Source organism: Kogia breviceps, chromosome 8 (assembly GCF_026419965.1).
Source record: "Kogia breviceps isolate mKogBre1 chromosome 8, mKogBre1 haplotype 1, whole genome shotgun sequence".
In the NCBI taxonomy this organism is placed as follows: Eukaryota; Metazoa; Chordata; class Mammalia; order Artiodactyla; family Physeteridae; genus Kogia; species Kogia breviceps.
Genome location: NC_081317.1, coordinates 97,225,398 through 97,237,713, shown reverse-complemented (window position 1 = coordinate 97,237,713; position 12,316 = coordinate 97,225,398). Strand labels below are relative to the sequence as shown.

Here is a 12,316-nt window from a genome sequence, read left to right as displayed (position 1 = left end):
TTTTCAAATTAGTTTCTATTCTTTTTCAAATTATTTTCTATTATTTCTCAAATTATTCAGTTTTACATGTATCTATTCTTTTTCAAATTATTATGAAAAAATAATTTAGGTTATTACCGAGTATTGAGCCTAGTTCCCTGTGCTATAGAGTAGGTCCTTGTTGTTTATCTAATTTAGATATAGCAGTGTATACATATCAATCCCAAACTTCCAATCTATACCTCCCTCTCACCCTTTGCCTCTGGTAACCATAAATTCATCTCTACTTCTGTGAGAAAAATATGGAACACTTCACAGATTTGCATGTTATCCTTGCCCAGGGGCCATGTTAATTTTCTCTATATGGTTCCAATTTTAGTATATGTGCTGCCAAAGTGACACCAAAGGAAGTGATGCTTGAGATGGTCAGGAGGAGTGAGCATTAACTGTGGGGTTGATAGAGTCTTCAGGGGAAACACCATTCACATAGCTTCATGGTGAAGAAGGCATGAACAATTGGGGAAAAGGCTGTGTGGCTGTGGGAGGGAAGGATGGAGGGAAAGCACCAGCTGAGGCTGGAGATCCAGGTATGGTCCTGGTCATCCAAGGCCTTAGAGACTGTGGAAAGATGTTGGTGCTTATCCTGAGATCAATGAGAAGTAAGTAATGAGATGTAATAATGTGTGTGTGTGTGCACATGGGCATGCACACATAAGAGGCAGATAAAATTATTAGATTTGTGTTATGAAAAGAGAACTCTGGCTTCAGTCTGAAGAAAATAATAGAGAGTTCAATTGATATGAGGAATCCAGTTAGTAGGACTAGAGATAAAGTAACTACAGTTTACTCTGGAATGGTAGCAGTGGGTGAAACACAATAAATGAACATGAGATCTAAGAAGTGACTGAAAAGAGACTTAATGATTCACATTAAGCACTGAATGTGACAATTTACCTAAATTTCTATACTAGCAGATAAGAAACTGATAACCACCAAGATATGCACCAAAGTGTTGGGTTAATTTAGCAGATGATTCTTTGATACTTTAAGTGGTGCTTAAGGAATTAGAACAATGCAAAACTACATTGGTATTATCTGGGTCTCTATCAAAGTTTAATATATTCTATCTAGTTTTTCTCATGTCACAGATGAGCTTTTAAAGATTCCTCTATTGGAAACTGCTCTTTCAGAAGTGAAGTGACAGCTGTTCAGTGAGTCATTTCTAACAGTATGATCTCTGCTGCAAATATTTAGGTAATCACATGGCTTGAAAAGAGGCCTGTGATAACCTGGATTACTGTTGACTGCTACTGTGTACTTTGGCAGCTCACATCTCATCTGTGTACCTGCAGGACTGTAAGGTCAACTATGGGGAATAAGTCATCAAAGTGTTTCAGTGAAAAAGTTTATTAAAACTATCAATACAAGAGTTATTTTTATAGCCATTGATTCTATGTTGTCCAATATTTTCCAAGCAGATGTTCAGTTAAAATGGTCACTTTTCAAACACATGAGAGGTGTACAAATATGTTTGCATGGTTGAATCAATGACATTTAGGTAAAAAAATGAGCCAGTGATTTATTTCTGACACTAGGCAGTTGTCAAACAATGTTAATGTCTAAATCAACAGATGAGCACAGAAGAATTGCAACAAGGCCTGTGACACAGATGGCAGCATAATGGGGTCCATCTTTCATCAACTTAACCAAACGCCTCCTATTCCTAATGCCTCTTCCCTTAGGATAGTGAACTTTGGAATGACATGTGTACAAGTGAATCTCCTACTTAACAGATGCTGAGGGATGAGGGCTGACAGTAAATAGCCAGATGGTTATTAGGCAGATCTCTTGCATGATTCAAGTAGAATGACAACTCTATGCAGAGGTGACAAGACATGGACAAACTTTTCATGTAAGTTTTAGAGTAAACCAAGGGCTTATAAATAATATGAAAAAAGACCCCAAAGTGGCTGAACTTAGTAAATGTTTGACTAATAAATCAACTAGGGAAATCCAAGCCAAAGTTCAATTAGAAGCTGTATGGACAGGAGCTAAAACCCAAGCAAAGGCCTTTGGGGAAGCTTTTGGCAGTCCAGCCACATTAATGAGATAAGGCTTAGGGCTCAGGGCCAGCCAGAGCCTCAGGGAGCACCACAGGCTGTGACTTGAACCTTACCCCCAGGGCCTCAATCAAGGAAGGGGAGATGGAAAGCAATCTTGAAGTGGTGAGAGCAGCTTTCTTGCCCAAATTGCAGCCCAGCTTCAAAGGGACACTGCTGATACAGTGTCTGCTTCCATCTGTCGTCTAACAGGAAGGGGTGACCCTATTCCCTAAGAGATGACAAACTTGCATGTGCCCACAGAGTTTTCCTTCTGTGGAATCTGCATGATTTTTTTTAACATCTGTATTGGAGTATAATTACTTTACAATATTGTGTTAGTTTCTGCCTTGTAACAAAGTGAATCCGCTATATGTATACATATATCCCCATATCCCATCCCTCTGGTGCCTCCCTCCAACCCTCCCTATCCCACCCCTCTAGGTGGTCATTGATCTCCCTGTGCTATGCAGCTGCTTCCCACTAGCTATCTGTTTTTTTCTTTTACATTTGGTAGGATATATATTTCAGTGCTACTCTCTCACATTGTCCCAGCTTACAATTCCCCCCACACTGTGTCCTCAAGTCGATTCTCTACGTCTGCATCTTTATTCCTGTCCTGATCCTAGGTTCATCAGAACCTTTTTTTGTTGTTTTTTTTAGATTCTCTCTCTATATATATTTGTTAGCATATGGTATTTGTTTTTCTCTTTCTGACTGACTTCACTCTGTATGACAGACTCTATGTCCATCCACCTCACTACAAATAACCCAATTTCATTTCTTTTTATGGCTGAGTAATATTCCATTGTATATATGTGCCACATCTTCTTTAGCCATTCATCTGTTGATGAATGTCCTAGGTTGCTTCAATGTCCTGGCTATTGTAAATAGTACTGCAATGAACATTGTGGTTCATGACATTTTTTGAATTATGGTTTTCTGAGGGTATATGTCCACTACTGGTATTGCTGGGTCATATGATAGTTCTACTTTTAGATTTTTAAGGAATCTCCATACTGTTCTCCATAGTGGCTGTATCAATTTACATTCCCACAAAAAGTACAAGAGGGTACCGTTTTCTCCACACCCTCTCCAGAATTTATTGTTTGTAGATTTTTTGATGATGGCCATTCTGACTGGTGTAAGGTGATACCTCATTGTAGTTTTGATTTGCACTTCTCTAATGATTAGTGATCTTGAGCATTCTTTCATGTGTTTGTTGGAAATCTGTACATCTTCTTTGGAGAAATGTCTGTTTAGGTCTTCCACCCATTTTTGGATTGGGTTGTTTGTTACTTTGATATTGAGCTGCATGAGCTGCTTGTATAGTTTGGAGATTAATCCTTTGTCAGTTGCTTCATTTGCAAATATTTTCTCCCATTCTGAGGGTTGTCTTTTCATCTTGTTTATGGTTTCCTTTGTTGTGCAAAAGTTTTTAAGTTTCATTAGTTCCCATTTGTTTATTTTTGTTTTTATTTCCATTTCTCTGGGAGGTGGGTCAAAAAGGACCTTGCTGTGATTTATGTCATAGAGTGTTCTGCCTACGTTTTTCTCTAAGAGATTTATAGTGTCTGGCCTTACATTTAGGACTTTAATCCATTTTGAGTTCATTTTTATGTATGGTGTTAGGGAGTGTTCTAATTTCATTCTTTTACATCTAGCTGTTTATTTTTCCCAGCACCACTTATTGAAGAGGTTTTGTATATTCTTGCCTTCTTTGTCAAAGAATAGTTGACCATATGTGCATGGGTTGATTTCTGGGCTTTCTATCCTGTTCCATTGATCTGTATTTCTGTTTTTGTGCCAGTACCATACTGTCTTGATTACTGTAGCTTTGTAGAATAGTCTGAAGTCAGGGAGTCTGCTTCTTTCAGATCAGTTTTTCTTTTTCAAGATTGCTTTGGCTATTCGGAGTCTTTTGTGCTTCCATGCAAATTGTAAAATTTTTTGCTCTAGTTCTGTGAAACATGCCATTGGTAGTTTGATAGGGATTGCATTGAATCTGTAGATAGCTTTGGGTAGTATAGTCATTTTCAATGTTGATTCTTCCAATCCAAGAACATGGTATGTCTCTCCATCTATTTGTATCATCTTTCATTTCTTTCATCAGTGTCTTACAGTTTTCTGCATACACGTCTTTTGTCTCCTTAGGTAGGTTTTTTCCTAGGTATTTTTTTATGTTGAGGAAGGTTCCCTCTATACCAACTTTCTGGAGAGTTATTACCATAAATGGGTGTTGAATTCTGTCAAAAGTTTTTTTGCATCTGTTGAGATTATCATATGTTTTTATCTTTCAGTTTGTTAATATGGTTTATCACATTGATTGATTTGCATATATTAAGAATCCTTTCATTCCTGGGATAAACCCTACTTGATCGTGGTGCATGCTCCTTTTAATGTGCTGTTGGATTCTATTTGCTAGTATTTTGTTGGGGATTTTGGCATCTGTGTTTACCAGTGATATTGGCCTGTAGTTTTCCTTTTCGGTGACATCTTTGTCTGGTTTTGGTATCAGGGTGATGGTGGCCTCATAGAATGAGGTTGGGAGTGTTCCTCCCTCTGCTATATTTTGGAAGAACTTGAGAAGGATAAGTGTTAGCACTTCTCTAAATGTTTAATAGAATTCACCTGTGAAGCCATCTGGTTCTGGTCTTTTGTTTGTTGGAAAATTTTTAATCACAGTCTGAATTTCAGTGCTTGTGATTGATCTGTTCATATTTTCTATTTTTTCCTGGCTCAGTCTTGGAAGGTTATACCTTCCTAAGAATTTGTCCATTTCTTCCAGGTTGTCCATTTTATTGGTGTATAGCTTCTTGTAGTAATCTCTCATGATCCTTTGTATTTCTGCAGTGTCACTTGTTGCTTCTCCCTTTTCATTTCTAATACTATTGATTTCACTCTTCTCCCTTGTTTTCTTGATGAGTCTGGCTAATGGTTTATCAATTTTGTTTATCTTCTCAAAGAACCAGCTTTTAGTTTCACTGATCTTTACTATTCTATCCTTCATTTCTTTTTCATTTATTTCTGATCTGACCTTTATGCTTTCTTTCCTTCTGCTAACTTTGGGTGTTTTTTGTTTTGTTTTGTTTTGTTTTGTTTTGTCATTCTTCTTTCTGTAATTGCTTTAGGTGGAAAGTTAGGTTGTCTATTTGAGATTTTTCTTCTTTCTTGTGGAGGAATTTTATTGCTATAAACTTCCCTCTTAGAACTGCTTTTGCTGCATCCCATAGGTTTTGGATCACTGTGTTTTCATTGTCATTTGTCTCTAGGAATTTTTTAATTTCTTTTTGATTTCTTCAGTGATCTTTGGTTATTTAGTAGCATATTGTTTAGCCTCCTAAACAATAGGAGGCTATTTTACAGTTTTTTTTTTCCTGTAATTGATATCTGGTCTCATAGTGCTATTGTCAGAAAAGTTACTTGATACAAACTCAATTTTCTTAAATTTACTGACAGTTGATTTGTGACCCAAGATATGATGTATTCTGAAAATGTTCCATGAGCACTTGAGAAGAAAGTGTATTCTGTTGTTTATGGATGGGATGTCATATAAATATTGATAAACTCCATCTGGACTAATGTGTCATTTAAAGCTTGTGTTTCCTTATTTATTTTCATTTTGGATCATCTGTCCTTTGGTGAAAGTGGGGTGTTAAAGTCCCCTACTATGATTGTGTTACTGTTGACTACTTTTATGGCTATTAGTACTGGCCTTATGTATTGAGGTGCTACTATGTTGGGTGCATAAATATTTATAATTGTTATATCTTCTTCTTGGATTGATCCCTTGTCATTATGTAGTATCCTTATTGATCTCTTGTAATAGTCTTAGTTTTAAAGTCTATTTTATATGATATGAGTGTTGCTACTCCAGCTTTCTTTTCATTTCCATTTGCATGGAATACCTATTTCCATCTCCTCACCTACAGTCTGTATGTGTCCCTAGGTCTGAAGTGGGTCTCTTGTAGACAGCATATATACGGGTCTTGTTTTTTTATCCATTCAGCCAGTCTGTGTCTTTTGGTTGGAGCATTTAATCCATTTACATTTAGGGTAATTATTGATATGTATGTTCCTATTACCATTTTCTTAATTGTTTGGGGTTTGCTTTTATAGGTCTTTTCCTTCACTTGTGTTTCCCAGCTAGAGAAATGCCTTCTGTAAAGCTTTTGATTTCTCCATCGAATCTGAATGAGATCCTTGCTAGGTAGAGTAATCTTAGTTGTACATTTTTCCTTTTCATCACTTTAGATATGTCCTGCCACTCCCTTCTGGCTTGCAGAGTTTCTGCTGAAATATCAGCTGTTAACCTTATGGGAATTTCCTTGTATGTTGTTTGTTGCTTTTCCCTTGCTTCTTGTAGTAATTTTTCTTTGTATTTAATTTTTGATAGTTTGATTAATATGTGTCTTGGCATGTTTCTCCTTGGGTTTATCTTGTATAGAACTCTCTGCACTTCTTGCATTTGACTATTTCCTTTCCCATGTTAGGGAAGTTTTTGACTATAATCTCTTCAAATATTTTCTCAGACCCTTTCTTTTTCTCTTCTTCTTGTGGGACCAATATAATTCAACTGTTGGTTCATTTAATGTTGTCCCAGAAGTCTCTGAAACTGTCCTCCATTCTTTTCATTCTTTTTTCTTTATTCTGCTCCCTGGCAGTTATTTCTACTATTCTATCTTCCAGGTCACTTATCCCTTTTTCTGCCTCAGTTATTCTGCTTTTGATTCCTTCTAGAGTATTTTTAATTTCATCTATTGTGTTGTTAATCATTGTTTGTTTGCTCTTTAGTTCTTCTAGTTTCTTGTTAAACATTTCTTGTATTTTCTCCATTCTCTTTCCGAGATTTTGGATCATCTTAACTATCATTACTCTGAATTCTTTTTCAGGTAGTCTGCCTATTTCATCTTCCTTTGTTTGGTCTGGTGGATTTTTAACCTTGCTCCTTCATCTGCTGCATGTTTCTCTGTCTTCTCATTTTGTTGAACTTACTGTATTTGGGATCTCCTTTTCTCAGGCTGCAGGTTCATAGTTATTGTTGTTTTGGTGTCTGTCCCCAGTGGGTGAGGTTAGTTCAGCGGCTTGTGTAAGCTTCCTGGTGGGGAACTGGTCCTGTGTTCTATTGAGTGGAGCAGGATCTTGTCCTTCTTGTTGGCAGGGCTGCATCCAGTGATGTGTTTTGGGGTGTCTGTGAACTTAGAATGATTTAGGCAGCCTCACTGCTAATGGGTGAGGTTGTGTTCCTCTCTGGCTAGTTGTTTGGCATGAGGCGTCCAGGACTGGGACTTTCGGGCCATTGGGTGGAGCTGGGTCTTAGTGTTGAGAGAGAAATTTCTGGGAAAACTCTTGCTGATTAATATTATGTGGGACTGGGAGGTCTCTGGTGGTCCAATGTCCTGAACACAGCTCTCCCACCTCGAAGGCTCAGGCCCAACACCCGGCCAGAGCACCCAGACCCTGGCAGCTGCAGAGCTCAGAAGAAAAGGAAGAAAAATAAAAGAATAGATGGAACGTGAAAACAAATGGTAAAAGCAAAACTAAACAGACAAAAATCACACAAAGAAACATGCACACTCACAAAAAGAGAGAAAAAACAAAAAAAAGGAAGAGAGCAACCAAACCAATAAACAAATCCACCAATGATAAGAAGCACTAAAAACTAAACTAGGATAAACATAAAACCAAAGACAAATCAGACACAGAAATAGGGCAGACAGCAGAAGCAAGAAGAAGTACAATCCTGCAGCCTGTGGAACAAAAATCACATTTACAGAAAGAGAGACAAGATGAAAGGCAGAGGGCTATGTACCAGATGAAGGAACAATATAAAACCCCAGAAAATCAGCTAAATGAAGGGGAGATAGGCAACCTTCTAGAAAAAGAATTCAAAATAATGATAGTGAGGATGATCCAGGACCTCGGAAAAAGAATGGAGGGAAAGATAGAGAAGATGCAAGAAATGTTTAACAAAGACCTAGAAGAATTAAAGAACAAACAAAGATAAACAACATAATAACTGAAATGAAAACTACATTAGAAGGAATCAATAACAGAATAACTGAGGCAGAAGAACGGATAAGTTACCTGGAAGACAGAATGGTGGAATTCACAGCTGCGGAACAGAATAAAGAAAAAAGAATGAAAAGAAATGAAGACAACCTAAGAGACATCTGGGACAACATTAAACACAACAACTTTCACATTATTGGGGTCCCAGAAGGAGAAGAGAGAGAGAAAGGAGCAGTGAAAATATTTGAAGAGAACAGAGTTCAAAACTTCCCTAACATGGGAAAGGAAATAGACACCCAAGTCCAGGAAGCACAGAGAGTCCCAAACAGGATAAACCCAAGGAGAAACATGCCAAGACACAGAGTAATCAAATTGGCAAAAATTAAAACAAAGAATAATTATTAAAAGCAGCAAGGGAAAAATGACAAATAACATACAAGGGAACTCCGATAAGGTTCACAGCTAATTTCTCAGCAGAAACTCTACAAACCAACAGGAAGTGGCATGATATACTTAAAGGGATGAAAGGGTAGAACCTACAACCAAGATCACTCTACCTGGCAAGGATCTCATTCAGATTCAATGGAGAAATCAAAAGCTTTACAGACAAGCAAAAGCTAAGAGAATTGAGCACCACCAAACCAGCTCTATAACAAATGCTAAAGGAACTTCTCTAAGTGGGAAACAAAAGAGAAAAAAGAACCTACAAAAACAAACCCAAAACAATTAAGAAAATGGTCATAGGAACATACATATCGATAATTACATAAAATGTGAATGGATTAAATGTTCCAACCGAAAGACACAGGCTTGCTGTATGGATACAAAAACAAGACCCATATACATGCTATCTACAAGAGACCCACTTCAGACCTCGGGATACATTCAGACTGAAAGTGAGGGGATGGAAAAAGATATTCCATGCAAATGGAAATCAAAAGAAAGTTGGAGTAGCAATACTCATATCAGATATAATGGATTTTAAAATAAAGAATGTTACAAGAGACAAGGAGGACACTACATAATGATCAAGGGATCAATCCAAGAAGAAGATATAAAAATTATAAATATATTTGCACCCAACATAGTAGCACCTCAATACATAAGGCAACTGCTAACAGCTATAAAAGAGGAAATCGACAGTAACACAATAATAGTAGGGGACTTTAACACCTCACTTACACCAATGGAAAGATCATCCAAAATGAAAATAAATAAGGAAACAGAAGCTTTCAATGACACAATAGACCAGATAGATTTAGGTGATATTTATAGGACATTTCATCCAAAATCAGCAGATTACACTTTCTTCTCAAGTTCATGCGGAACATTCTCAAGGATAGATCACATCTTGGGTCACAAATCAAATCTCAGTAAATTTAAGAAAATTATAATCATATCAAGCATCTTTTCTGACCACAACACTATGAGATTACAAATGAATTACAGGGAAAAAAAAGTGAAAAACACAATCACATGGAGGCTAAACAATACGTTACTAAAGACCCAAGAGATCACTGAAGAATTCAAAGAGGAAATCAAAAAATACCTAGAGACAAATGACAATGAAAACACTATGATCCAATACCTATAAGATGCAGCAAAAGCAGTTCTAACAGGGAAGTTTATAGCTATACAAGCCTACCTCAAGAAACAAGTAAAATCTCAAATCAACAATCTAATGTTACACCTAAAGGAACTAGAGAAAGAAGAACAAACAGAACCCAACGTTAGCAGAAGGAAAGATATCACAAAGATCAGAGCAGAAATAAATGATATAGAAACAAAGAAAACAATAGCAAAGATCAATAATACTAAAAGCTGGTTCTTTGAGAAGATAAACAAAATTGATAAGCCATTAGCCAGACTCATCAAGAAAAAGAGGGAGAGGATTCAAATCAATAAAATTAAAATGAAAAAGGAGAAGTTACAAGAGACATCGCAGAAATACAAAGCATCCTAAGAGACTAAGACTAAGAGACAAGCAACTCTATGCCAATAAAATGGACAAGCTGGAAGAAATTGACAAATTCTTAAAAAAGTATACCTTCCAATACTGAACCAGGAAGAAATAGAATATATGAACAGACCAATCACAAGTAATGAAAATGTAACTGTGATTAAAAATCTTCCAACAAAGTCCAGAACCAAATGGCTTCACAGGTGAATTCTATCAAACATTTAAAGAAGAGCTAACACCCATCCTTCTCAAACTCTTCCCAAAAATTGCAGAGAAAGGAACACTCCCAAACTCATTCTATGAGGCCACCATCACCCTGATCCCAAAACGAGACAAAGATACTTCAAAAAAAGAAATTTACAGACCAAAACCACTCATGAAGATAGATGCAAAAATCCTCAACAAAATACTAGCAAATAGAATCCAACAACACATTAAAAGGATCGTACACCACGATCAAGTGGGGTTTATTCCAGGAATGAAAGGATTCTTCAATATATGCAAATCAATCAATGTGATACACCATATTAACAAATTGAACAATAAAAACCATGTGATCATCTCAAGAGATGCAGAAAAGTTTTTGACAAAATTCAGCACCCATTTATGATAAAAACTCTCCAGAAAGTGGGCATAGAGGGAACCTACCTCAACATAATAAAGGCCATATATGACAAACCCACAACAAACATCCTTCTCAATGGTGAAAAACTGAAAGCATTTCCTCCAAGATCAAGAACAAGACAAGGATGTCCACTCTCACCACTATTATTCAACGGTTTTGGCAGTCCTAGGCATGGCAATCAGAGAAGAAAAAGAAATAAATTAATACAAATTGGAAAAGAAGGAGTAAAACGGTCACTGTTTACAGAAGAACTGATACTATACATAGAGAATCCTAAAGATACCACCAGAAGACTACTAGGGCTAATCAATGAATGTGGCAAAGTTGCAGGATACAAAATTAATGCACAGAAATCTCTTGCATTCCTATACACTAGTGATGAAAAATGTGAAAAAGACATTAAGGAAACACTCCCATTTACCACTGCGATAAAAAGAAAGAAATACCTAGGAATAACCCTACCTAAGAAGAAAAAAGACCTGTATGCAGAAAACTATATGACACTGATGAAATAAATTAAAGATGATACCAAGAGGTGGAGAGATATACCATGTTCTTGGATTGGAAGAATCAATATTGTGAAAATGATTATACTACTCAAAGCAATCTACACATTCAGTGCAATCCCTATCAAATTACCAGTGGCAATTTTTACAGAACTAGAACAAGAAATATTAAAATTTGTATGGAGACACAAACGACCCCAAATAGCCAAAGCAGTCTTGAGGGGAAAAAAAGGGAGCTGGAGGAATCAGACTCCCTGACTTCAGACTATATTATAAAGCTACAGTAATCAAGGCAATATGGTACTGGCCCAAAAACAGAAACATAGATCAATGGAACAAGATAGATAGCCCAGAGATAAACCCACACACCTATGGTCAACTAATCGATGAGAAAGGAGGCAAGGATATACAATGGCGAAACGCAGTCTCTTCAATAAGTGGTGCTGGGAAAGCTGGACAGCTACATGTAAAAGAATGAAATTAGAACACTCCCTAACACGATACACAAAAATAATCTCAAAATGGATCAGAGGATAATGTTTTTTTATCCACTTCCTAGAGTAATGGCAATAAAAACAAAAATAAACAAATGGAACCTAATGAAACTTCAAAGCTTTTGCACCACAAAGGAAACCATAAACAAGACAGAAAGACAACCCTCAGAATGGGAGAAAATATTTGCAAACGAATCAATGGACAAAGGATTAATCTCCAAAATATATAAACAGCTCACACAGCTCAATAGTAAAAAAATAAACAACCCAATCCAAAAATGGGCAGAAGACCTAAATAGACATTTCTCCAAAGAAAACATACAGATGGGCAAAAGCACATGAAAAGCTGCTCAACATCACAAATCATTAGAGAAATGCAAATCAAAACTATAGTGAGGTATCATCTCACACCAGTTAGAATGGGCATCATCAGAAAATCTACAAACAACAAATGCTTCAGAGGATGTGGAGAAAAAGGAACCGTCTTGCACTTTTGGTGGGAATGTAAATTGATACAGCCACTATGGAGAACAGTATGGATGGTCCTTAAAACACTAAGAATAAAATTACCATATGTCTCAGCAATCCCATTACTGGGCACATAGCCAGAAAAAAAACATAATTCAAAAAGATACATGCAC

The 12,316-nt window shown here is 36.7% G+C and overlaps 1 non-coding gene across 1 annotated transcript; it reads right to left on the bottom strand.

The window, feature by feature from the left end:
* Positions 1-275: 275 nt before the first annotated feature.
* LOC131762021 (U6 spliceosomal RNA) lies at positions 276-381 on the bottom strand. The gene has a single exon (XR_009337115.1). It is a non-coding gene; the product is annotated as a U6 spliceosomal RNA (small nuclear RNA).
* Positions 382-12,316: the final 11,935 nt, after the last annotated feature.